The sequence below is a fragment of the Lolium perenne genome, chromosome 2, assembly GCF_019359855.2.
Source record: "Lolium perenne isolate Kyuss_39 chromosome 2, Kyuss_2.0, whole genome shotgun sequence".
Classification (NCBI taxonomy): domain Eukaryota; kingdom Viridiplantae; phylum Streptophyta; class Magnoliopsida; order Poales; family Poaceae; genus Lolium; species Lolium perenne.
The window spans coordinates 26436420-26460498 of record NC_067245.2 but is presented as its reverse complement, the minus strand read 5'-3'; the positions used below and the strand labels follow the sequence as shown (position 1 = coordinate 26460498).

The following is a 24079-nucleotide window of genomic DNA, read 5'->3' as shown; positions in this document are numbered from 1 at the left end:
GCGGCTCATCGCCAGCAGCGACGACCCCGAGGACTGCCCAGGGCTGCGGGCGGCGTTCTCGGCGTCCATGGACGACAAGGACGCCTGGAGGGGCGACCTGGACGCGGCGATCGTCATGTCCATCCGCGACTCCGGCAAGCCGCTGGTGGACCTCTCCGACGACGGCGAGGCAAGACCAAGCGGCTTGGTGAAGGACGATCCCGTCGACGAGCGCGTCAAGCAGGAGGTCGTCACCGACGACATGTACAACTTCCAGCAGTACTACGACGCCTCCGGCCGCCGCAAGTGGTTCTAGATTAGGTTTAGTTTAAAGTTAGTCAAATTTCGTTCGAATCTATGTAAGTTTGGACGAATCTAATCGAATCTAGTTAAGTTTAAAATTTGCGAAATTTTATTTGGGGGACGCGACTGGGGAGCGACGTCCCCCAAACGCGGCACGAACGAAACACGTCCCCCAAACGCTCAATCCGGCGCGGTTTGGGGGACGCGACTGGAGATGCTCTTAATGCAGCAAAATCACGTCCAAATATTTTTGGAGATACATCGCGCCGCTAGGTACTTGGACACATGAAAGGGTGATGCCTGGCCAAGGCCGTCCTCTACTACGGCCACCGCGCCCACAAGCGCCCTAGTCGTGGGTACTCTGACCATGGATGGACATAAGTAGGCCTACCACTGCCTAAGTAAGTGCCTTCGGAAACACCATGGAGCCGTCTCCATCACGGCGCACATCTCAAGCGAGAGGTTGTCGCCAGCATGGTCATTACCGCTGCCGCCTGCCCGCACTTTCGGCATCGTCGCCCCAATCTACTTTCCTACGGAGAAGTCAAACTTCATCTGCAAGGAGGGCATACATATTCTGGAGATTTAGAGCATCTCCAGCCGCGTCCCCCAAACCGTCCCCCAAAGGGATTTGGGGCACGCCGGACAGAAAATGCGTTCCAGCCGCGTCCCCCAAAGCCCATTTTTGCCCGGCGCGGCCCGATACGGTGTCCGGCGCCCCGAGCCCGTCCCCATCCCACAGGGGACGCACCGGGGACGCCGGACACAACGAAAAGCGAGGCGAACCGACGCGGGCCCGACCCGTCAGCGGTACGGAAGGCTAAAACCCCGTCGCCTACCTTTGGTCAAGCGACGTTAATGGCGTCCCTGTTTTCCCAGGCGACGCAGGGACGCGTCTCGTCATGCATGGCCGCGTGGCCGTCCGCGCCGGAGTTATTGCGTGCAACCACCCGCTGCCGCCGCTGTTTTAAGACGCCCTGCAGTTCTCGCCGCTCATAATCCTTCTCGTCGCCGCCGCCTCCCCCCTCCCAGATCTTCTCCTCGCCGCTCAAAAAATGTCGAGCTCGTCCTCCCGCAAGATCGCCGCGGCAAACGGCTTCGACCGCGGCAGCCTCACCGTGGCGGAGGCGTGGGCGCTGTACCACGCCCGGTATCCAGTCCCGCCGGACATGCGGCTGCCAAGCAGCGGCGGCTGGAAGATGGCCGTGAACGGCATTGGCATTCCGCCGCCGCCGAAGCCACGCACGGACCAATGGAGGGACGCCATCAAGGCCCGTCGGGCTCAACTCACCGCCGAGGAGCGGTTGGATCCGACATGGGCGGTCAACGACAACGACGCCTGGTGGACGACGTACTTCCAGGCGAAGTACGACATCGAGATGCACATCACCGACAACCTCGTCGGCGGCCCCAACAGCTGGAACAGGGAAGGCCACGCCCTGTTCTGGGGCGTTCCGGGGCGCACCCTCGAGAACGTCATCCGCGGCATCCGTAACGGCGCTCCAAGGCTGGAGATGCCGTCGTCGCCGCCGCCGTCTCCTCAATGGCAGCCGAGGAGGACGACGTACTCGTCCTCCTCGCACTCTTCTTCCTCGGGACCGGCGCGATCGACGTCGTCCTCGTCGTACCGGTCGGCGCCCTACACCGTCCCCAAACGGGAGGTCAAGGAGGAGCCGACGACGCCCGTCAACACGAGGCGTGGCGGCAGCGGCAGCAAGGGAGGCGCGGCGGCGCCCTCCTCATCCCGAAGCCGGAGGTGAAGGAGGAGCCGGAGGAAGCGTCGAAGGCGGCGCTGCTGGCAGAGTACGAGCGGCAGCAGCGGCTCATCACCAGCAGCGACGACCCCGAGGACTTCCCAGGGCTGCGGGCGGCGTTCTCGGCGTCCATGGACGACAAGGACGCCTGGAGGGGCGACCTGGACGCGGCGATCGCCATGTCCATCCACGACTCCGGCAAGCCGCTGGTGGACCTCTCCGACGACGGCGAGGCAGGACCAAGCGGCTTGGTGAAGGACGAGCCCGTCGACGAGCGCGTCAAGCAGGAGGTCGTCACCGACGACATGTACAACTTCCAGCAGTACTACGACGCCTCCGGCCGCCGCAAGTGGTTCTAGATTAGGTTTAGTTTAAAGTTAGTCAAATTTCGTTCGAATCTATATAAGTTTGGACGAATCTAATCGAATCTAGTTAAGTTTAAAATTTGCGAAATTTTGTTTGGGGGACGCGACTGGGGAGCGACGTCTCCCAAACGCGGCACAAACAAAACACGTCCCCCAAACGCTCAATCCGGCGCGGTTAGTGCGACGCGACTGGAGATGCTCTTAATGCAGCGAAATCACGTCCAAATATTTTTGGAGATACATCGCGACCCCCCCCCCCCCCCAACCCAAACACGGCACGAACGAAACACGTCCCCCAAACGCTCAATCCGGCGCGGTTTGGGGGACGCGACTGGAGATGCTCTTAAGAGCATCTCCAACAGGCGCTCTATCCCGCGCTGTATCCAAAAAAGCGGCTAGTTTAGCGCGCGGGCGCAAAATTATGCTCCAGCAAGTGCTCTATCCCGCGCTGTAAAATACAGCTTGGGGCAAAAGCGCTATGTCGTGCACTATATCTACAACGCCGGAAAGAGCGCGCTGTATCCGTCGCGCGCAGAAACAAGTACAGATTTTTACAGCTCCAAGGTTTAGAGCTTCTGTTGGAGGTGAATATGCCCTCGCGCACAAAACATGGATAGAGCGCGCTCTAAAGTGATTTTTACAGCGCCAAGTTTAGAGCGCCTGTTGGAGATGCTCTAATGCAGCGAAATCACCGTCCAAATATTTTTGGAGATACATCGCTTAATGTTGGACCCCCCAGAGTGACCGCGTTAATAGGAAGAACTGATCTCATTCCAATATTTCTGGAGATATCAGTGATAGAGGATATCACATACCGTTTTTTTATGGAGAGATCTGCCTAAACAAAAAAGATGGGATCCGTTCCAATCTGTTTGCTCATGAGATGGCTATATGGGGTTTTCTTTTGTCAAGCAAGGAAATATATCTTTCCTAATTAATTGATATGCCACGATTGATACCTTGATCGGACGAAGTGTAGATCGCAGGATTGATTGGTCGGACATGATGCTTTCAATAACGACTATCAAACGCGTTGAGGGTCAAACGACCAACTCCAATTTAATAGTAAAGATAAAATAAGTTAAAAGTAGTCAATATTGTTTTGTCCCACTTCTGCCATGGGAGGCGAACTTGTCAATGCCGAGATAGCTGTGCGCGATTGAGCCCGATGGAACTTGACGAAGATGCTGCACAGGTGTTGTCCGGAGCACTGAACCAGATTTTGCGCATCTCTGAAAAAAATATTGATCACGACAATCTTATACATCAAATATAAAATGGTATATATTAGCATATAAAATTGTACTGGTTTGTTTCTCAAGGATATAGCTCGTCACAAAATCTTTACTATTAAATGGGAGTTGGTCGTTTGACACTCAACGCACTTTGGTGGTCGTCATTAAAACAATCCGGAGCCTCTAATCTATTCTCTCTATCTCAGCTTCGTCCGATCAAATCACACCCCAAGTATGGTATAAAAATCAGTCACAATATCTCAAGCTGTGTTCTCCTCAATCACGTACATCAAAATATGGTAACATCAACTATGCTCCAGACTTGGCCGGAGATAATTAGGCAATCACGTACGTACATTAAAATTTGGTAACATCAATTATGCTCTAGGTTCTCCTTCCCAGCCGCCACGTACATCAAAATATAAGTAGGCAAGTCAATTAGGCAACCACGTACAATATTAGTAGGCAAGTCGCCATGTTGCCGCGAATCAAATCAATCACAATACGCTTCAAGAAGACACCTTCCTTCATTGCACGATCCTCATCCTTCTACCACCCGTCTAAGCAAAAAAATCAGTCATAATACTACTGTAAGGCCCCGTTCGATTCGAAAAAAATATGGAGAATTTTTGTTGGAATGCATAGGATTGCAAAAATCTGCCCTGTTCGTGGCAAGGGAAAGGCGAACAATATTCGAGAGGTAAAGTTGCTGGTTCTTATCGATTCCATAGGATGCAAAAATCTGCCCGGAGCTCATTTTTTGGGCGGAAGCCCGAGGCAGACGTAGGTGGATAGGGCTTGATGGAAGGGTGAGCTGAATAAAAAAATTCAATCCATGCGTTACTCCCTACTATACGGGAGGTGAAAACCATGAGAAACCCGACACCTACTCCATGCAAGCATAAAATAATCTAGGAGCTGTAGGGATTTTTACTAAATGTTTTACCGCTCTATCCGAACACCCCGCTCTTGGATTTTCCTACGATTTTGTGATCCTTAGTTTTAAGTCTGTATGTTTGATTGTTTTTTGGGCAGGATCGACACCGTCTATGCTATCCTCAATATTGTAACGAACTACTGCATTCTCCACAAAAGAAAGTACCTATGCATGTCATATATATAACGACTTGCTGAATGAAATTCAAGCATTTCTTATATTATGTATGGCATGTCAAAGAACATCCAAGAAGAAGCATGAGTTAAAAAACACGACCATTTTAAAATGGAAAAGGACAAGAACACAATAAATAGACATTGGACTTAGCACCTTCCTCACCGGTCACCAAGCACTCAACATCTTCAACAACAAATATTACACAATTTCGATGCCCAACGCAAGCGGTTGTCAATGACACCCAACCCATTCGTAATGGTTTGTTGAATTTATCTATGTAAATAAAGACGACATGTCCTAATTAATTTTCTAATACAAGACGAGGATGTTATGGGTTTTATTTAGTTAAAGAAGATTTGTTATGGGTTTTATTTAGTTAAACAAGATTTGGCCTTTGCATGAAGATAGCTATGAAGCTGACCAAAAGCTTGGTCTCTTTGCTATTTCTATGATGCCAATCTAGGTGATACTCCCCGGTTTTCTGAAAGCTAATTGATGTTGCTGGTTTTAAATATAGAAACCCTCACAAAACATTTACTAATGACAAAAGCATTCACACGTATAAATAGGTATTCACATATTTTCTAGTGGTAGTACATGTGTATATGAATTACAATGGAGGAGTATACAACATAAAATAAGACAATGATATATATCTCACGTTAGAAGTTCTAACTTAGTGATAAATAATGAACGTGTGACGTGACGGCTTCATAGCTCCACCAGCTGCAAGGTCTTGTCCTTCTTTCTTCTGATCAATCACCGAATTCAAAATTACTTTTCCATTATACCCTCGTTATCTTACCATTTTAATAACCTAAATTAGATATTAACGAATCGTGTAAACCAAGAAAGAACACTCAAATAAATATAAAAGCATAGAGCATCATGTAATCTCTTTTTACCAAAGCAGACACAACCATATCATCGTGTACATTCGCCCTAGCAATTGAGAGCAAAATAACTTGGGGGAGGGGGGGTCTAAAAAAGTATGTGCCGGTGCACAACACCTTTTTATAGTGACTCGTGTGATACTGCGGTCATATCAACTTATATTGTTGATGAGTACGGGTTTGTGTTCTCTAGATCTCATCTGACCTGCCGACATGGTGGGAACACTTCTTTTCATTTGTCCATGCATGCACCTAAAATTGACCTGCTTGGCATGCGTGTCACCTCGTAGGTGCATCCTTCTTTGTCGCCACACGTGGAGGTCAGTTTCTCGTGTGCGGACGTGCATGTTGCCTCCTTGTCCTGCACATGTGTTTCATATCCACTCGAAGATATCGCACATACCACACTTGGGCATCCAGTGCTGCCATCAGAAAGTCCGCTAAACCAATTTAAAAAATGCAACATAAAAGAGAGGAAATTGTATGCAGGAAGTAAAAGATGAGAGAGCAGAAATGATTAACTGAACCACAATTTAGGGCATGCAATTGTTGCGGATCGGACCATGCGCATGTTGTGGATCTGAAGCGACATAAATGAGAAGATTATGCGTCGTGTTCCGTCATCGTTGCCATGGACGTGTGCAAGCGGAAAGCCCACTATGAATGCACGCCATGAGCGACGCCGTGTCCGTTGCTACCGCCGTTGGGTACTTGGACACAGGGAAGGGCGATACCTTGCCCAGATCATCCTCTACTGCTGCTTGATACGTCTCCAACGTATCCATAATTTCTGTCGTTCCATGCTTGTTTTATGACAATACTTACATGTTTTGCTTGCACTTTATGATGTTTTTATGCGTTTTCCGGAACTAACCTATTAACAAGATGCCACAGTGCCAGTTCCTGTTTTCTGCTGTTTTTGGTTCCAGAAAGGCTGTTCGGGCAATATTCTCGGAATTGGACGAAATCAACGCCAAAGATCTTATTTTTCCCGGAAGCATCCAGAACACCGAAGAAGAGTCGGAGGAGAGCCAGGGGGCCACCAGGAGGGTGGACCGCGCGGGCTAGCCCCAGGCCGCGCCCCCCTATGAGGAGGCCACCCTGTCAGCCCTCCTGCGCCGCCTCTTCGCCTATTTAACCCCTTTCGACCTAAAAACACCGGACCACAAGACGAAACTCCAGAAAGACTCCAGGGGCGCCGCCGCCATCGCGAAACTCCAATTCGGGGGACAGAAGCCTCTGTCCCGGCACCCTGCCGGGACGGGGAAGTGCCCCCGGAAGCCATCTCCATCAACGCCATCGCCTCCATCATGCTCCGTGAGTAGTTCCCCCATGGACTACGGGTTCTAGCTGTAGCTAGTTGGTATTCTCTCCCCCATGTACTTCAATACAATGATCTCATGAGCTGCCTTACATGATTGAGATTCATCTGATGTAATCGGTGTTGTGTTTGTTGGGATCCGATGGATGATACATTATGATTAGTCTATCTATAAAGTTTGTGAAGTTATTGTTGCTGCAATCTTGTTATGCTTAATGCTTGTCACTAGGGCCCGAGTGGCATGATCTTAGATTTGAGCTTTATAATTATTGCTTAGATTGTATCTACAAGTTGTATGCACATGTCACTGTCCGGAACCAAAGGCCCCGAAGTGACAGAAATCGGGACAACCGGAGGGGATGGCGGTGATGTGAGGGACACATGTTTTCACGGAGTGTTAATGCTTTGCTCCGGTGCTCTATTAAAAGGAGTACCTTAATATCCAGTAGATTCCCTTGAGGCCCGGCTGCCACCGGCTGGTAGGACAATAGATGTTGTGCAAGTTTCTCATTGCGAGCACGTACGACTAAATATGGAAAACATGCCTACATGATTAATGAATTGATGTTCTTTCTTAATGCCTTATCAATCCTATCAATTGCCCAACTGTAATTTGTTCACCCAACACTTGTTATTGGAGAGTTACCACTAGTGTAGATAGCTGGGAACCCCGGTCCATCTTTCATCATCATATACTCGTTCTACATGTCAACTATTTTCTGGTACCATTGCTCTCATATTACTACTACTACTGCTGTGTTACTGTTATTATTGCTCTCATATCACTGCTACTTTCACATCACCCCTGTTGCTAGTGCTTTTCCAGGTGCAGCTGAATTGACAACTCAGTTGTTAAGGCTTATAAGTATTCTTTACCTCCCCTTGTGTCGAATCAATAAATTTGGGTTTTACTTCCCTCGAAGACTGTTGCGATCCCCTATACTTGTGGGTCATCAAGACTATTTTCTGGCGCCGTTGCCGGGGAGGCATAGCTCTACTCATAAGTTCACCTGGGGAGTACACTCTACCTCTCTCTCTGCTTTTATTTTATTTTGTATTGCTAGTTTATTTGTGCTTAGTTTATTTCTTTCTAGTTTTACTTTGCTTAGTTTACTTTTGTCTAGTTTATTTTTGTCTTGTTTTATTTTCCCTATATACCCGAAAATCCATAAAAATTTGAAAAACCTAAAAATTAAAAACTGCCGTTATGGGAGAACCAACAACCTACTTGGAGCTTATAGAATGTTATAATAATTATAGAGAATCAAGAGCTGGTAAAATAATGAGTGCTATGATAGAAAAATTAAATACAATTGCTGAAATCTTGCTTGAACGCCATAATATAAACTGTTGCTCTCAACAGGATACTAAACATCTTAAATTTCAATGTGGCTTTAGTGAGGAATTTTTAATTAAGAACTATAATCGGAATTGCTATATTCATTATGGGTTCGAAGAGGTAGAACAATTTGTCTTATTTATGGGAGCCTCCGAGATAGAATCCTTCATGGTTGAGAATTATGAAACTTGTGTTGTTTGTAAGGGTCTTAAAGATTATGTCTCTACTATCCTTAATTCTTGCATAGAATGCTACAGTAGGAATCCTTATATCCTTGATTATAAAGAGAGACACATTAATGCACAAGAATGCACTCACAATTTGCAGGAACCGGTGGAAGAAGAAATTGATGAACCTGAAAGCTCATTGGATGAAAAAGAGGAGGAAATTGATGAACTTGAAAGCTCATTGGATGAAAAAGAAGAAGAGAGCGACGAACAAAAGGAGGAAGAATGGATTAGCTACCCATGTCAACCTTCTAATGAGAGTAACTCTTTATCTCTTACACTATTTGATTGTCCTCCATGCTTACCGGAAGAGGTTGAATGTTATGTTCCTGTGGATTCTCTTGAAATAATACCTATGAGTAATACTTGTGAGAATGATTATGCTGCTGTTATATATGATAATCCATGCTACTTTGATGAATCTTATGATAATGCTTTGTTTGTTCCTAATGTCGAAATGCATGGTACTAAAGAATTTTGCTTAGCAAATGTTTATGATAAAGCTCTAGATGATGGTCCTATGTTACTTGATAATATTAATTGTACTACTAATGAAAATGGGATTGGAGAGTTCTTGACTTATTCTATGAGTCCTATATCTATTGAGATTGATCACCTACCTTGTTATATTATTAATAAAAGTAAGTTTGAAAGTTTTAATTCCACTATTCTTGAACTTGATAAAAATTATGTGTTTGTGGATCATGAAAAGTATGCTGCATGTGATAGTTATATTGTTGAGTTTATTCATGAAGCTACTGAAAATTATTATGAGAGAGGAAAATATGGTTGTAGAAATTTGCATGGTACTAAAACACCTCTCTATATGCTTAAAATTTTGAAGTTACACTTGTTTTATCTTCCTATGCTTGTTACTTCACTTTTCATGAACTTGTTTATTTACAAGATTCCTTTGCATAGGAAGCATGTTAGACTTAAATGTGTTTTGGATTTTCTTCTTGATGCTCTCTTTTTCTTCAAATACTATTTCTTGCGAGTGCATCATTAAAACTGCTGAGCCCATCTTAACGGCTATAAAGAAAGAACTTCTTGGGAGATAACCCATGTGTTATTTTGCTACAGTAATTTGTTTTATATTTGTGTCTTGGAAGTTGTTTACTACTGTAGCAACCTCTCCTTATCTTAGTTTTGTGTTTTGTTGTGCCAAGTGAAGCCTCTAATCGAAGGTTGATACTAGATTTGGATTTCTGCGCAGAAACAGATTTCTATCTGTCACGGATCTGGGCTTATTTCTCTGTAGGAAACTCAGAAAAATCTGCCAATTTACGTGCGTGATCCTCAGATATGTACGCAACTTTCATTAGTTTTGAGTTTTCTGATTTGAGCAACGGAAGTACCATTTTAAAATTCGTGTTTACTGGCTGTTCTGTTTTGGCAGATTCTGTCTCTGTTTTTTGCATTGTCTCTTGTGGACTTTATGTGAGGCTTTCTAGACGTGGAGAGCTGTAGCTAATGTTTTATTGAGTTCTTGCAATGTGCCACTACAGGACCAAGGTGGATTCAAGTTTTTTTTGAGTACTAACCCCTCTAATGAAGTTTATGAGAAGTTTGGTGTGAAGGAAGTTTTCAAGGGTCAAGAGAGGAGGATGATATATGATCAAGAAGAGTGAAAAGTCTAAGCTTGGGGATGCCCCCGTGGTTCATCCCTGCATATTTCAAGAAGACTCAAGCGTCTAAGCTTGGGGATGCCCAAGGCATCCCCTTCTTCATCAACTTATCAGGTTCCTCCCCTGAAACTATATTTTTATTCGGTCACATCTTATGTGCTTTACTTGGAGCGTCTATGTGCTTTTATTTTTGTTTGTGTTTGAATAAAGACGGATCCTAGCAATCCTTGTGTGGGAGAGAGACACGCTCCGCTTTTTCATATGAACACTCGTGTTCTTCGTTTTACTTTTAATGTTCAATGATAAAAGTTGGAAGCTATTGCACTTATTTATATTTGGTTGAAAACAGAAAATGCCTCATATGTCTTGGATAATTTGATACTTGGCAATTGTTTTGAGCTCTCAAGTAGATCATAAGTTTTTGCATGTAGTTTAAACCTATTAGTGGAGAACTACCGTAAAGCTTGTTAAAAATTGGTTTGCATAATTGATCTCTCTTAAGGTCTAGATATTTTCTGGTAAAAGTGTTTGAGCAACAAGGAAGACAGTGTAGAGTATTATAATGCTTGCAAAATGTTCTTATGTAAGTTTTGCTGTACCGGTTCATACTTGTGTTTGCTTCAAACAACCTTGCTAGCCTAAACCTTGTACTGAGAGGGAATACTTCTCGTGCATCCAAAAACCTTGAGCCAAAACCTATGCCATTTGTGTCCACCATACCTACCTACTATGTGGTATTTCCTGCCATTCCAAAGTAAATTGCTTGAGTGCTACCTTTAAATAATTCAAAATGCTTCTCAATTTGTGTTAATGTTTCATAGCTCATGAGGAAGTATGTGGTGTTTAGCTTTCAACCTTGTCATTTACTTTTGACAGACTTTCACAATGGACTAGTGGCACATCCGCTTATCCAATAATTTTGCAAAAAGAGCTGGCAATGGGGTTCCCAGCCCCAATTAATTAACTTTCATTAATAATTCTCTTCACATGTTTTGCTCTGATTCATCAGTAAGCAACTTAATTTTGCAAATAGACACTCCTCCATGGTATGTGAATGTTGGAAGGCACCCGAGGATTCGGATTAGCCATGGCTTGTGTAAGCAAAAGGTTGGGAGGAGTGTCATCCATAAATAAAGAAAAACTAAACTAAAGTACATGTGTAAACAAAAGAGAAGAGGGATGATCTACCTTGCTGGTAGAGATAACGTCCTTCATGGGAGCCGCTCTTGAAAGTCTGGTTGATGAGGTAGTTAGTGTACCCACTACCATTCGTTGACAACAACAAACACCTCTCAAAATTTTACTTTTATGCTCTCTATATGTTTTCAAAACCAAAGCTCTAGCACAAATATAGCAATCGATGCTTCCCTCGTAGAAGGGCCATTCTTTTACTTTATGTTGAGTCAGTTTACCTACTTCCTTCCATCTTAGAAGCAAACACTTGTATCAACTGTGCATTGATTCTTACATACTTGCATATTTGCGTTCATCATATTACTCTATGTTGACAATATCCATGAGATATACATGTTGAAAGTTGAAAGCAACCGCTGAAACTTATATCCTCCTTTGTGTTGCTTCGATGCCTTTACTTTGAATCTATTGCTTTATGAGTTAACTCTTGTGCAAGACTTTTGATGCTTGTCTTGAAAGTACTCTCCATGAAAAGTTTTGCTATATGTTATCTACTTGTTAGCAACTATAGATCATTGCCTTGAGTCACTTCATTCATTTCATATGCTTTGTAATAGTATGATCAAGGTTATGTAAGTAGCATGTCACTTCAGAAATTATCTTTGTTATCGTTTTACCTGCTCGGGACGAGCAGAACTAAGCTTGGGGATGCTGATACGTCTCCAACGTATCCATAATTTCTGTCGTTCCATGCTTGTTTTATGACAATACTTACATGTTTTGCTTGCACTTTATGATGTTTTTATGCGTTTTCCGGAACTAACCTATTAACAAGATGCCACAGTGCCAGTTCCTGTTTTCTGCTGTTTTTGGTTCCAGAAAGGCTGTTCGGGCAATATTCTCGGAATTGGACGAAATCAACGCCAAAGATCTTATTTTTCCCGGAAGCATCCAGAACACCGAAGAAGAGTCGGAGGAGAGCCAGGGGGCCACCAGGAGGGTGGGCCGCGCGGGCTAGCCCCAGGCCGCGCCCCCCTATGAGGAGGCCACCCTGTCAGCCCTCCTGCGCCGCCTCTTCGCCTATTTAACCCCTTTCGACCTAAAAACACCGGACCACAAGACGAAACTCCAGAAAGACTCCAGGGGCGCCGCCGCCATCGCGAAACTCCAATTCGGGGGACAGAAGTCTCTGTCCCGGCACCCTGCCGGGACGGGGAAGTGCCCCCGGAAGCCATCTCCATCAACGCCATCGCCTCCATCATGCTCCGTGAGTAGTTCCCCCATGGACTACGGGTTCTAGCTGTAGCTAGTTGGTATTCTCTCCCCCATGTACTTCAATACAATGATCTCATGAGCTGCCTTACATGATTGAGATTCATCTGATGTAATCGGTGTTGTGTTTGTTGGGATCCGATGGATGATACATTATGATTAGTCTATCTATAAAGTTTGTGAAGTTATTGTTGCTGCAATCTTGTTATGCTTAATGCTTGTCACTAGGGCCCGAGTGGCATGATCTTAGATTTGAGCTTTATAATTATTGCTTAGATTGTATCTACAAGTTGTATGCACATGTCACTGTCCGGAACCAAAGGCCCCGAAGTGACAGAAATCAGGACAACCGGAGGGGATGGCGGTGATGTGAGGGACACATGTTTTCACGGAGTGTTAATGCTTTGCTCCGGTGCTCTATTAAAAGGAGTACCTTAATATCCAGTAGATTCCCTTGAGGCCCGGCTGCCACCGGCTGGTAGGACAATAGATGTTGTGCAAGTTTCTCATTGCGAGCACGTACGACTAAATATGTGATTAATGAATTGATGTTCTTTCTTAATGCCTTATCGATCCTATCAATTGCCCAACTGTAATTTGTTCACCCAACACTTGTTATTGGAGAGTTACCACTAGTGTAGATAGCTGGGAACCCCGGTCCATCTTTCATCATCATATACTCGTTCTACATGTCAACTATTTTCTGGTACCATTGCTCTCATATTACTACTACTACTGCTGTGTTACTGTTATTATTGCTCTCATATCACTGCTACTTTCACATCACCCCTGTTGCTAGTGCTTTTCCAGGTGCAGCTGAATTGACAACTCAGTTGTTAAGGCTTATAAGTATTCTTTACCTCCCCTTGTGTCGAATCAATAAATTTGGGTTTTACTTCCCTCGAAGACTGTTGCGATCCCCTATACTTGTGGGTCATCACTGCTACCACCCACAAGCACTCTCATCATGGGTACTATGACCAAGGACGGATATCGCTACGTCCACATGTACCGGGAACACTCCTTTCCATCCGTTCATGCATGCAGCAAAAATTGACCTGCTTTCCATGCGCGTCACCTTGTTGGCTCGCTTGTTCATCCTTCCTCGTCAGCGCATCACATCGTTGTTTTGTGTGCACGTCCGCATAGGTGCGGCCTTCCTCGTCACCACACGTGGAGGCTAGTTTCTCGTGTGCGGCCGCGCATGTTGCCTCCTTGTCATGCACATGTCTTTCATCCACTCGGTGATCTCGCACAAACCACATTTGGGCATCCAGTGCTGCCATCGGAAAGTCCCGAAACCAATTTGAAAAGAGCACCATAAAAGAGAGAAAACTGTATCAGGAAGAAAAAGATGAGAGGGCTGAGATAAACTGAACCGCAATTTAGGGCATGCTATTGCTGCGAACCGGAGCAGGTACGTGTTGCGGATCTGAGACAACATAAATGAGAAAATTGCATGTCATGTTCCATCATCGTTGCCATCGATTGGTGCACACCGCACACCCAATATGAATGCACGACATGAGCAACGTCGTGTCCGTTGGTACCGCCGCTAGGTACTTGGACACATGAAAGGGTGATGCCTGGCCAAGGCCGTCCTCTACTACGGCCACCGCGCCCACAAGCGCCCTAGTCGTGGGTACTCTGACCATGGATGGACATAAGTAAGTGCCTTCGGAAACACCATGGAGCCGTCTCCATCACGGCGCACATCTCAAGCGAGAGGTTGTCGCCAGCATGGTCATTACCGCTGCCGCATGCCCGCACTTTCGGCATCGTCGCCCCAATCTAATTTCCTACGGAGAAGTCAAACTTCATCTGCAAGGAGGGCATACATATTCTGGAGATTTAGAGCATCTCCAGCCGCGTCCCCCAAACCGTCCCCCAAAGGGACTTGGGGCGCGCCGGACAGAAAATGTGTTCCAGCTGCGTCCCCCAACGCCCATTTTTGTCCGGCGCGGCCCGATACGGTGTCCGGCGCCCCGAGCCCGTCCCCGTCCCACAGGGGATGCACCGGGGACGCCGGACACAACGAAAAGCGAGGCGAACCGACGCGGGCCCGACCCATCAGCGGGACGGAAGGCTAAAACCCCGTCGCCTACCTTTGGTCAAGCGACGTTAATGGCGTCCCTGTTTTCCCAGGCAACGCAGGGACGCGTCTCGTCGTGCATGGCCGCGTGGCCGTCCGCGCCGGAGTTATTGCATGCAACCACCCGCTGCCGCCGCTGTTTTAAGACGCCCTGCAGTTCTCGCCGCTCATAATCCTTCTCGTCGCCGCCGCCTCCCCCTCCCAGATCTTCTCCTCGCCGCTCAAAAAATGTCGAGCTCGTCCTCCCGCAAGATCGCCGCGGCGAACGGCTTCGGCCGCGGCAGCCTCACCGTGGCGGAGGCGTGGGCGCTGTACCATGCCCGGTATCCAGTCCCGCCGGACATGCGGCTGCCAAGCAGCGGCGGCTGGAAGATGGCCGTGAACGGCATTGGCGTTCCGCCGCCGCCGAAGCCGCGCACGGACCAATGGAGGGACGCCATCAAGGCCCGTCAGGCTCAACTCACCGCCGAGGAGCGGTTGGATCCGACATGGGCGGTCAACGACAACGACGCCTGGTGGATGACGTACTTCCTGGCGAAGTACGACGTCGAGATGCACAGCACCGACAACCTCGTCGGCGGCCCCAACAGCTGGACAGGGAAGGCCGCGCCCTGTTCTGGGGCGTTCCGGGGCGCACCCTCGAGAACGTCATCCGCGGCATCCGCAACGGCGCTCAAGGCTGGAGATGCCGTCGTCGCCGCCGCCGTCTCCTCAATGGCAGCCGAGGAGGACGACGTACTCGTCCTCCTCGCACTCTTCTTCCTCGGGACCGGCGCGATCGACGCCGTCCTCGTCGTACCGGTCGGCGCCCTACACCGTCCCCAAACGGGAGGTCAAGGAGGAGCCGGCGACGCCCGTCAACACGAGGCGTGGCGGCAGCGGCAGCAAGGGAGGCGCGGCGGCGCCCTCCTCATCCCGAAGCCGGAGGTGAAGGAGGAGCCGGAGGAAGCGTCGAAGGCGGCGCTGCTGGCGGAGTACGAGCGGCAGCAGCGGCTCATCGCCAGCAGCGACGACCCCGAGGACTGCCCAGGGCTGCGGGCGGCGTTCTCGGCGTCCATGGACGACAAGGACGCCTGGAGGGGCGACCTGGACGCGGCGATCGCCATGTCCATCCGCGACTCCGGCAAGCCGCTGGTGGACCTCTCCGATGACGGCGAGGCAGGACCAAGCGGCTTGGTGAAGGACGATCCCGTCGACGAGCGCGTCAAGCAGGAGGTCGTCACCGACGACATGTACAACTTCCAGCAGTACTACGACGCCTCCGGCCGCCGCAAGTGGTTCTAGATTAGGTTTAGTTTAAAGTTAGTCAAATTTCGTTCGAATCTATGTAAGTTTGGACGAATCTAATCGAATCTAGTTAAGTTTAAAATTTGCGAAATTTTATTTGGGGGACGCGACTGGGGAGCGACGTCAATTAGGCAACCACGTACAATATTAGTAGGCAAGTCGCCATGTTGCCGCGAATCAAATCAATCACAATACGCTTCAGGAAGACGCCTTCCTTCATTGCACGATCCTCATCCTTCTACCACCCGTCTAAGCAAAAAAATCAGTCATAATACTACTGTAAGGCCCCGTTCGGTTCGAAAAAAATATGGAGAATTTTTGTTGGAATGCATAGGATTGCAAAAATCTGCCCTGTTCGGGGCAAGGGAAAGGCGAACAATATTCCAGAGGTAAAGTTGCTGGTTCTTATCGATTCCATAGGATTGCAAAAATCTGCCCGGAGCTCATTTTTTGGGCGGAAGCCCGAGGCAGACGTCGGTGGATAGGGCTTGATGGAAGGGTGAGCTGAATAAAAAAATTCAATCCATGCATTACTCCCTACTATACGGGAGGTGAAAACCATGAGAAACCCGACACCTACTCCATGCAAGCATAAAATAATCTAGGAGCTGTAGGGATTTTTACTAAATGTTTTACCGCTCTATCCGAACACCCCGCTCTTGGATTTTCCTACGATTTTGTGATCCTTAGTTTTAAGTCTGTATGTTTGATTGTTTTTTGGGCAGGATCGACACCGTCTATGCTATCCTCAATATTGTAACGAACTACTGCATTCTCCACAAAAGAAAGTACCTATGCATGTCATATATATAACGACTTGCTGAATGAAATTCAAGCATTTCTTGTTTGTCACATCAACCAGCGCAAGTATAGACTGTTCTACAAACTGTTTTAGTCTAAAAGGATGATGACAAGACCCGAAGACCCAGATAATGCCTTCTTCTTGAAATGTACAGCACACCAAGGTAAACTATAGACATCTATAACTCTTATGGTTAGATCTGTTTTCGTCAATGGGTGCGTAGGTACTTTTTTATTTAGCGGTTTTTTTGTGCGACCATTTCCTTGTACTCAGGTGTACACTCCTTCATTGCCGAGACAATTCACTAATTCATCAGCCACGGAAAATGTATGATGAGCATGACCCTGATGTAAAGCGTGTACCGAGGTGGGGAAAGGTCATAAGCTTGGCCAAGATAGAAGAGATTATGGAAAAGATGTCGAATATTACGGCTGAGATCAGGTGGCTGTACTATTCTCTTATGCATTGTCTGTTGGTGCAATTTCAAATATGGATCACTTCTCTTATTTACCTGTATCTAAATTTTGGTTTTCCAATGTCCTTGCACGGTAGTGGCAGATTCTTTCACACTTAGTTTGTGAGGTGAACCCCAATAATGATAAACATGCATGAGGTGACCAAATTTAGTGTTGTAGTTTTTGTACCATTATCTGCTCTTTAATAAATGGATATTATCGTTTTCCAAAATGAGAAGTCTGAAGCAATCGACTCCAATGTCATAACTCTTGGGTCACCCTTCATGTGTGTACTCTCTTCGGGGCTTCAGTGCTGCGTACAGTTGAAGCACTCGGGGGCAGTATGTCAAGGTGTTAACATTGTACATATTTGGTTAATTATTATGAGCTGCATTGGTTGCCTTCTGTAAGGTAATATTGTCCAACTCAAATGTTCCTGCTGAGGCGGAAACAAAATCATGTCATATCCGCCTGCAGCGCAATCTTGAAGGGCTTAACCCAAATACGCACTATTGCTTATAATGCCTTGTAAGTTTACTTAGAATTTTTGAAGTAGATGTCCTTTGTGCATTTCATTTTACTCATTGACCACCACATTTAAAGGATGTTGATTGATCACCACATTTAAAGGATGATGATTGATCACCACATTTTTCTGGACTCTTGAAGTGGTGGGCCTTAACATGGACTCCTGGAGCTTGGTCCCTCGTTGATTGTTGTCTACTAACAGGAGGAGCCGAAAAACCTTGCGCCGCAACCACATGGCGTGTCGACTACAGGGATCCGTGGAGTCAAGATTGTAACTATGTAAGTGTCATACGATCTGAACTCCTTTTGCCCGGTCATACGATCTAAACTCCTTTTCCCCGGTCACACGTCTAATTGGTGTTCAATCCAATGCTTAAATAACAGGTTACCAGATGATTCATTTTGTTAGTTTTCTTACAAAATTGACAACTAATGGATAATCAGATTCTTCACACTTCAAAGAGTATAAACGATTCTTCTTTACTGTGTTGTGTTTACTATTTTTAGCACTAACAGAATAAAGCAATAGCGTCATGTGCTCATGTTGTCGCAGACTTGGTCCGACAAACTGAATTAGTTAATCCATGGGGTTTGTAAATTTGCTACGTCACCTGATAAAAGCCTAAGCTATGTAAGCAAAACTATCTCCATAATTAAGTCAATTTACATGTTTTTTGTGTTTCTAAAGATGACATATCTGCATGTAATTCCTTATGTTCTACTTGCGCCTTGAAACTTACGCCGGTAATCCTGAAGCAAGAGAAATCTACGAAAATTGTTATGGCTTATGAAGACCATTAATAGTATATTCACTAGGTCAACAAGAGTTCTTGACGTGACAGTGATTACATCATCTTGATTAACATTTTTTAAATGATACTAGAATGTTGACCCTGGTTGGTTGGATCAGAGGAGTGACAAAACATATGACTCCCTGTTGAATTTAAAAATTGCACTAACATAGATAGTTTGGGCACACTGATTAACCTCAATAGTTGTATTTGATTCTTGTTGCAAGTATATTGCCAATGTATGTTTAATTTCATTTATATTTGAATTGTTTCAGTGACATGCACGAAAGTTAAATCATTTTGATCTAATGGTATCATCTTTCCAAGAGGGTTTACCTGAAATTACTCTGCAAAAATTTGTAAATTGCTGCAAAAGATTAGAGATATGGCACTTGGAGAAGGGCGCCAAAAATCCAAAATGGTATTGTGCCTGTGTGAGAGCGAGCGAGCACTATCCAGTGAAGAAAGGGTGCGGCATAGTTCAAAAATAATTGCTTAAATTGGTTTGTAAAATAATGTTTTTTATTGGATTGATGCTAGAAATGTATCTTACGTCTTTCTCTATAGCATCTTTGGAAAACCATGGCTGCCTCTTTATTCGGTTAATAGAATTTTTAATTCCAAATCTTTTTTTGTTACATTTGCCTATAAATTTACATAATGGTGGTCACAATACCATGCTGATGGAAAAAGTGAGAAATTATGATATATGTGATATTTTTGAAGCACTGTTGGATCTTTGGATTTAAAATGTCACGTGGATGACATATGATATTGGTATTTGGTAGAATCAATGACATGTTCAAAGTGCTATTCAGATGAAAAGAATATACCTGATAGATGGATGGAGGCACCATAGTGCGAGAGTGCAAATGAATAGGGGATGAACAGAAAGGAGAAGGTGGAAAATGAGAAAAGATGATAGAACCAAGGCATGCCTGTTTAATTAACCCAAATTGCATGCTCTTTCTTAGCTAGATGATGTCGCCATTAAATTTTATATGTCTGATGGAGAATTATTTGGATGATCCGTAGCAACGCACGGGCATTCAACTAGTTAGTTTAACATGTGAGTATAATAAGGTAAAATTTCAACGGAAATTCAGGATATATCTACTATACTTATACAAAGACTAAAAATATTTCCTATTCTCCACACCCTCAATACGTCAAAAAATTTGGTCGTACTTGTCTGATTCGTCCGTCCCACCAAAACGTTTTTTTTTTTTGATCCATCCTCACACCCGCTGGAAAGACGAATATCCAGTTCAAAGTTTCACATCTTTTCAGTTCCGTGATGAAGATTGCTTCAGACAATAAAATCGATATTTTTTGTGGATCGGTACAGATTTATAGGTGGTCAACGAATAAGAAATGTACAATAACTGACAATCTTAGTACACTAGTTATCTCCATTGACATGGTTAGATTCAAATAAGGAAAGTTTTAATTTTTGGATTTTACATCGCGCGCACGTGAGATTTTAGTCTCACGGCGCAACGCGATCTCATCACACGATTTTGAAAACGACGGTTGCATGGAAACTTATGATTTTTCCAAAAGAAATGGCTAAGTTACCGGTCCAATAACTACTTTTATCCTCGCAACTTCCATGCAGAGTTGTGTGTAGGCTTCGACGTGCGCGTAGAATTAGGGCTTAGGCCAAATTAGAGTCCTTAATTTTTTAGTTATGTCAATTATTTGGCTGGCCGTTACCTCTTATCAAGAACTCGCTTAAAGTAAGGAATCAAATTTACTAAAAAATTAGTAGACAGAAAACATAATATTTTTTTCAAGATCTAATCATAATCATATTCATGCTCACCTTAAGTTGTCCATAAAAAAATAGCGTCACTTTATAAAAGATTACACTTATATTTCAAATTTAAGGATCTCAGTTCGTTATTTTACAAAGCACCATATGTCCTTACTCACTACTTTTTCAAGTTGTACTCTTCTGCTTATATGCTCCAAGGTGCAAAGCACAGAAAAACCCGCGACCTTAATTCTTGACGGCATTGATTTCCAGTAATAAAATTCTCCATCTCCTAAAGAATATTCCATAGAATCCAATCTGTAGCAGCACACGGACATATTTGCTAGTAGTGTGTGTGTGTGTATAATAATATTAATGAGGTATATATATATGTATATATATATATAGAAATAGATTATTACAATATAAATGTTGAACCAACACTACGAAATATTATCCGTGCCGAGGACGAGACCTTGTCCCTAAGTTGCTTTGCTACTAATTATTGCTCATCCCTGTTTGTTGGAAAGACGCCTCCTACAGGGGGAAGTATTGTAACCATTGCCTCGCAGCGCTTGCATGACACTAAACCGTTTGTCAGAATAACCGACTTCAAGTACTTTTTTTTCGATAAAGGGAATATATTAATATTAAGAGATACCAATTACACCCAGCCTCTGCAACAACGCACCACCCTAATGGCACTACGGATGCACATAGCCAAAAAAAAAAAAACTAAGAAATAAAGTCCCGCTATAGTATCTCGGGCCTAACAACAGCAATACATCCACCGCCATGACAACACCTGAATTACAGACTCTCCAAAAAACGACGCCTTCAAGAAGGAAACAGTGCTCAAACACCGTCGTCGTCCGATCAAAGATCTTAGGTTTTCACCCTGAAGATAGTCCCCGCTTTCAAAACAATGCCTCCACCAAGGTCACTGCCAGGCACAACCAGTTAAGGCCAGACCTTGGGTTTTCACCCTGAAAGTTAGGACTCTGCGCTTCACCTGTGATGTCGCCCCCACTTTCATACCGCTGATGTGAAGCTCGGACACCAAGCAAGCCCCTCAATAGTGTGGAGACTTGAACCTCCCTTAGCTAGTCCTCCCCTCCGGTCTTCATGAAATTCTCTTCTTCCGACTTTCATCATGGATCCATAGTCACTTGATGTCAACACAGAAAAAGAGCTTCGCGCCGCTCCCTCCAGAACCAAACGGTCGGAATAAACGCATGGGTGCGCATGACCGAATACCTCCGATCCAGCAAACTCCAGGCAAAGCACTGTTACATTCGCCGGTGGAGCCTTCCGGAACTCAACCCTCCGGCCAGATCACGAGTCCAGGCCTCCGGTAGGTCCTCCTCTTCACGCAAGAGAGGCCCTAGGACCGCCGCCTTTATTCAGGTCGGACCCCCACGTCGGCAACCATCCCGGGCTGGCCAACCCAACCCTCCACCGGCGACACCATCGCCGGCTTCCATGCTCCTCCATCTCACCGCCGGATGGCGATGATAGATCAAGCCACCACCACCAACCGCAGGCCGACCCTCTCCGGCGAAGAAGAGGCCACCTCCTCCGTCAAACCCAAGGCTGCTGTCCCGGGCGCCCTCGTGTCGCGGAAGAAGCCCGAGATCGCCTCCACGCACCGACAAGAGGCGGGGGTGGATGGCATGGCGCTGACCGAGGGCCTGGCCGCCGCCCACCACCAGCCCCTGCCGGAGTGCTGCGGGAAGCCGACGGGAGGAGGGAAACCGCAGCGCCGCCCATCCCAACCGCACCGGCCGGTCCGCCAGGGGACAGCCGACGGGAGGAGGGCCGCCGCCGACGTCGCCCATCCCACGCGCGCCTGCTCCGCCTTGCATCGAGGAGGTTGGATCCGGCCGCCGTTCTTCACGCAGGCGACGAGGAAGGGCCCCCGCCGCCGCCACGCCCCGAGGGACTTTGCCCCGGCGGCGCTACCGGCGGCGGCGGCGGCGGAGGGTGGGGTACGGGAGAGGTTAGGGTTGGGGTCTCATACGGGAGAGCCATGTCAGCTGATGATATCTCGACTTCAAGTACTGAGCTCGATCCATCACGTTTCTCACAAATAGCAAGTGTTGCTGTAGTTGGGGCCTGAAACCAGCAAACTGGAATTCTTTCAATTGCCACTTGTTACAGTTCATGAACCTAGGCATCTTCCATGAAGGTTTAACTTTTTCAGCACCAAAATATCTTATTCTTTCTTCGTTACCCTCACGGCATGGATTAAAGAACATCTGCATTCAACCACCAACATCCAAATTAAAAACGGTATAGTAGAATTCCCACCTAAGCCTATTCTAAAGTACATTGGTGTTCTTAGATCGATAGTTAAATATATTCCAATTAAAAGTTAAAAAGAATGAATACAAGTACCTCAACATCAAACATTTCAACGGATGGAGCAGCTTCTAGGAGATTTAATATCCATAAAAGGTCAAATTCCACATAGATGCCATGAATAGACAGCTTCTTTAGACTATTGAATGCAGTGCAGAGTTGTTCTCCTTCTGGTTGCATCCAGATCTAATGATAAAAATAAATAAAGAAAAGGTAAGACTGAAAAAGATTGTATGTACACAGAGGCAAGTTAGTGTGCACTAGGATAGTCAGTTGCTAAGTAATGGAATGCTTCCTGATAAATGTAAATCATAAATAAAAGGAAATAACTTGATCAAGGAATGAACCAGCAAAACTAGAAAATTCCTAGCCCTGATCCTACTTTATGAAATAGCACAACCACAATATAACAACTATCTACTGAAGTTACCTTTTCTCCTTGAAAGCTTAAAGTTAGAGTACGTATGTTTGTGGCACCATGTAGAACCTGGCTTAAACTAAACTCTTGGTGGCGGAGAGTCGCAGAACAGTGGAGGCACATTTCCTTCAGCGATGGGACAGAACCAAAACGGGAGCCTCATAATACACCCAGTGCTGCCAACGGAGACGCTCTAGTTTTGGAAGGCAGAGCAGCTCAGCTCTTCTCAATGAGGGCAAGTAGACTTCTAGAACTCTGAGAGTTGAATCTGGCGCATTGATCTTCCATACAGAACCATCCCCGGTGTCACAGTGGTCCAGACTAAGGTGCAGCAGTTGCTTGCAGCAGCCAAACAGGAGGTGATTCATATCCCATTCAGCAAGGCGAACATTATGTAGATGGAGCCTTGTGAGGCAACGAAGAACACTAGGATACATACTGAAAAATCCACACACATCCCATGCTTGCTGTACCATAACCTCGTTTTTTGAGTCTTTGGGGGCCTTCTCGTTTAAGATTGCAAGTTCCAATACTTTTACAATCTCGCTGTCAATGGCATTGCTAACTAGCAGGCCAATGTTACGCGAGTAGTTGCCCATGAGATAGAGCTTAAAGGCATAGCTTAGTGATGATCTGTTTCCTGCGGGGCTGAGCTAACAAGCTGCTAGTAGCTCTTGTTAGAGCTGCCATTGCTTGATCGATCTGCTGTGCAGCCCCTGGGCATGGGCAACAAAGGAATTCCTTGACATGAAGTTTGAGCTCAGGAAGTAACCAGGGGAGGTATCTCCACCGCGTCGACAGCACGCTAGTTCTTGCTGCCGTGGCAAGGTCGACTGTCCCCAATATGGAGATTAAGATGTCATCCGTCAGCGCGCTGAGCCTATCTTCTTCTTCCTCTACTTTCTGCAGCAATAATACATCCTCCATCAATACAGCTAAGTGAACATGTTAAGATTGAATCCATAGTAATAGCTGCGTCATCTCTCAAAAAGAACATTGCACTGCTATTGTTCTGGTATGTAAGA

The 24079-nt window shown here is 45.8% G+C and overlaps 1 pseudogene; it reads right to left on the bottom strand.

Annotated features, from left to right (window-relative positions):
- Positions 1-3492: 3492 nt before the first annotated feature.
- LOC127331535 (putative F-box/LRR-repeat protein At3g18150) lies at positions 3493-23981 on the bottom strand (annotated as a pseudogene).
- Between the last annotated feature and the right edge of the window lie 98 nt (positions 23982-24079).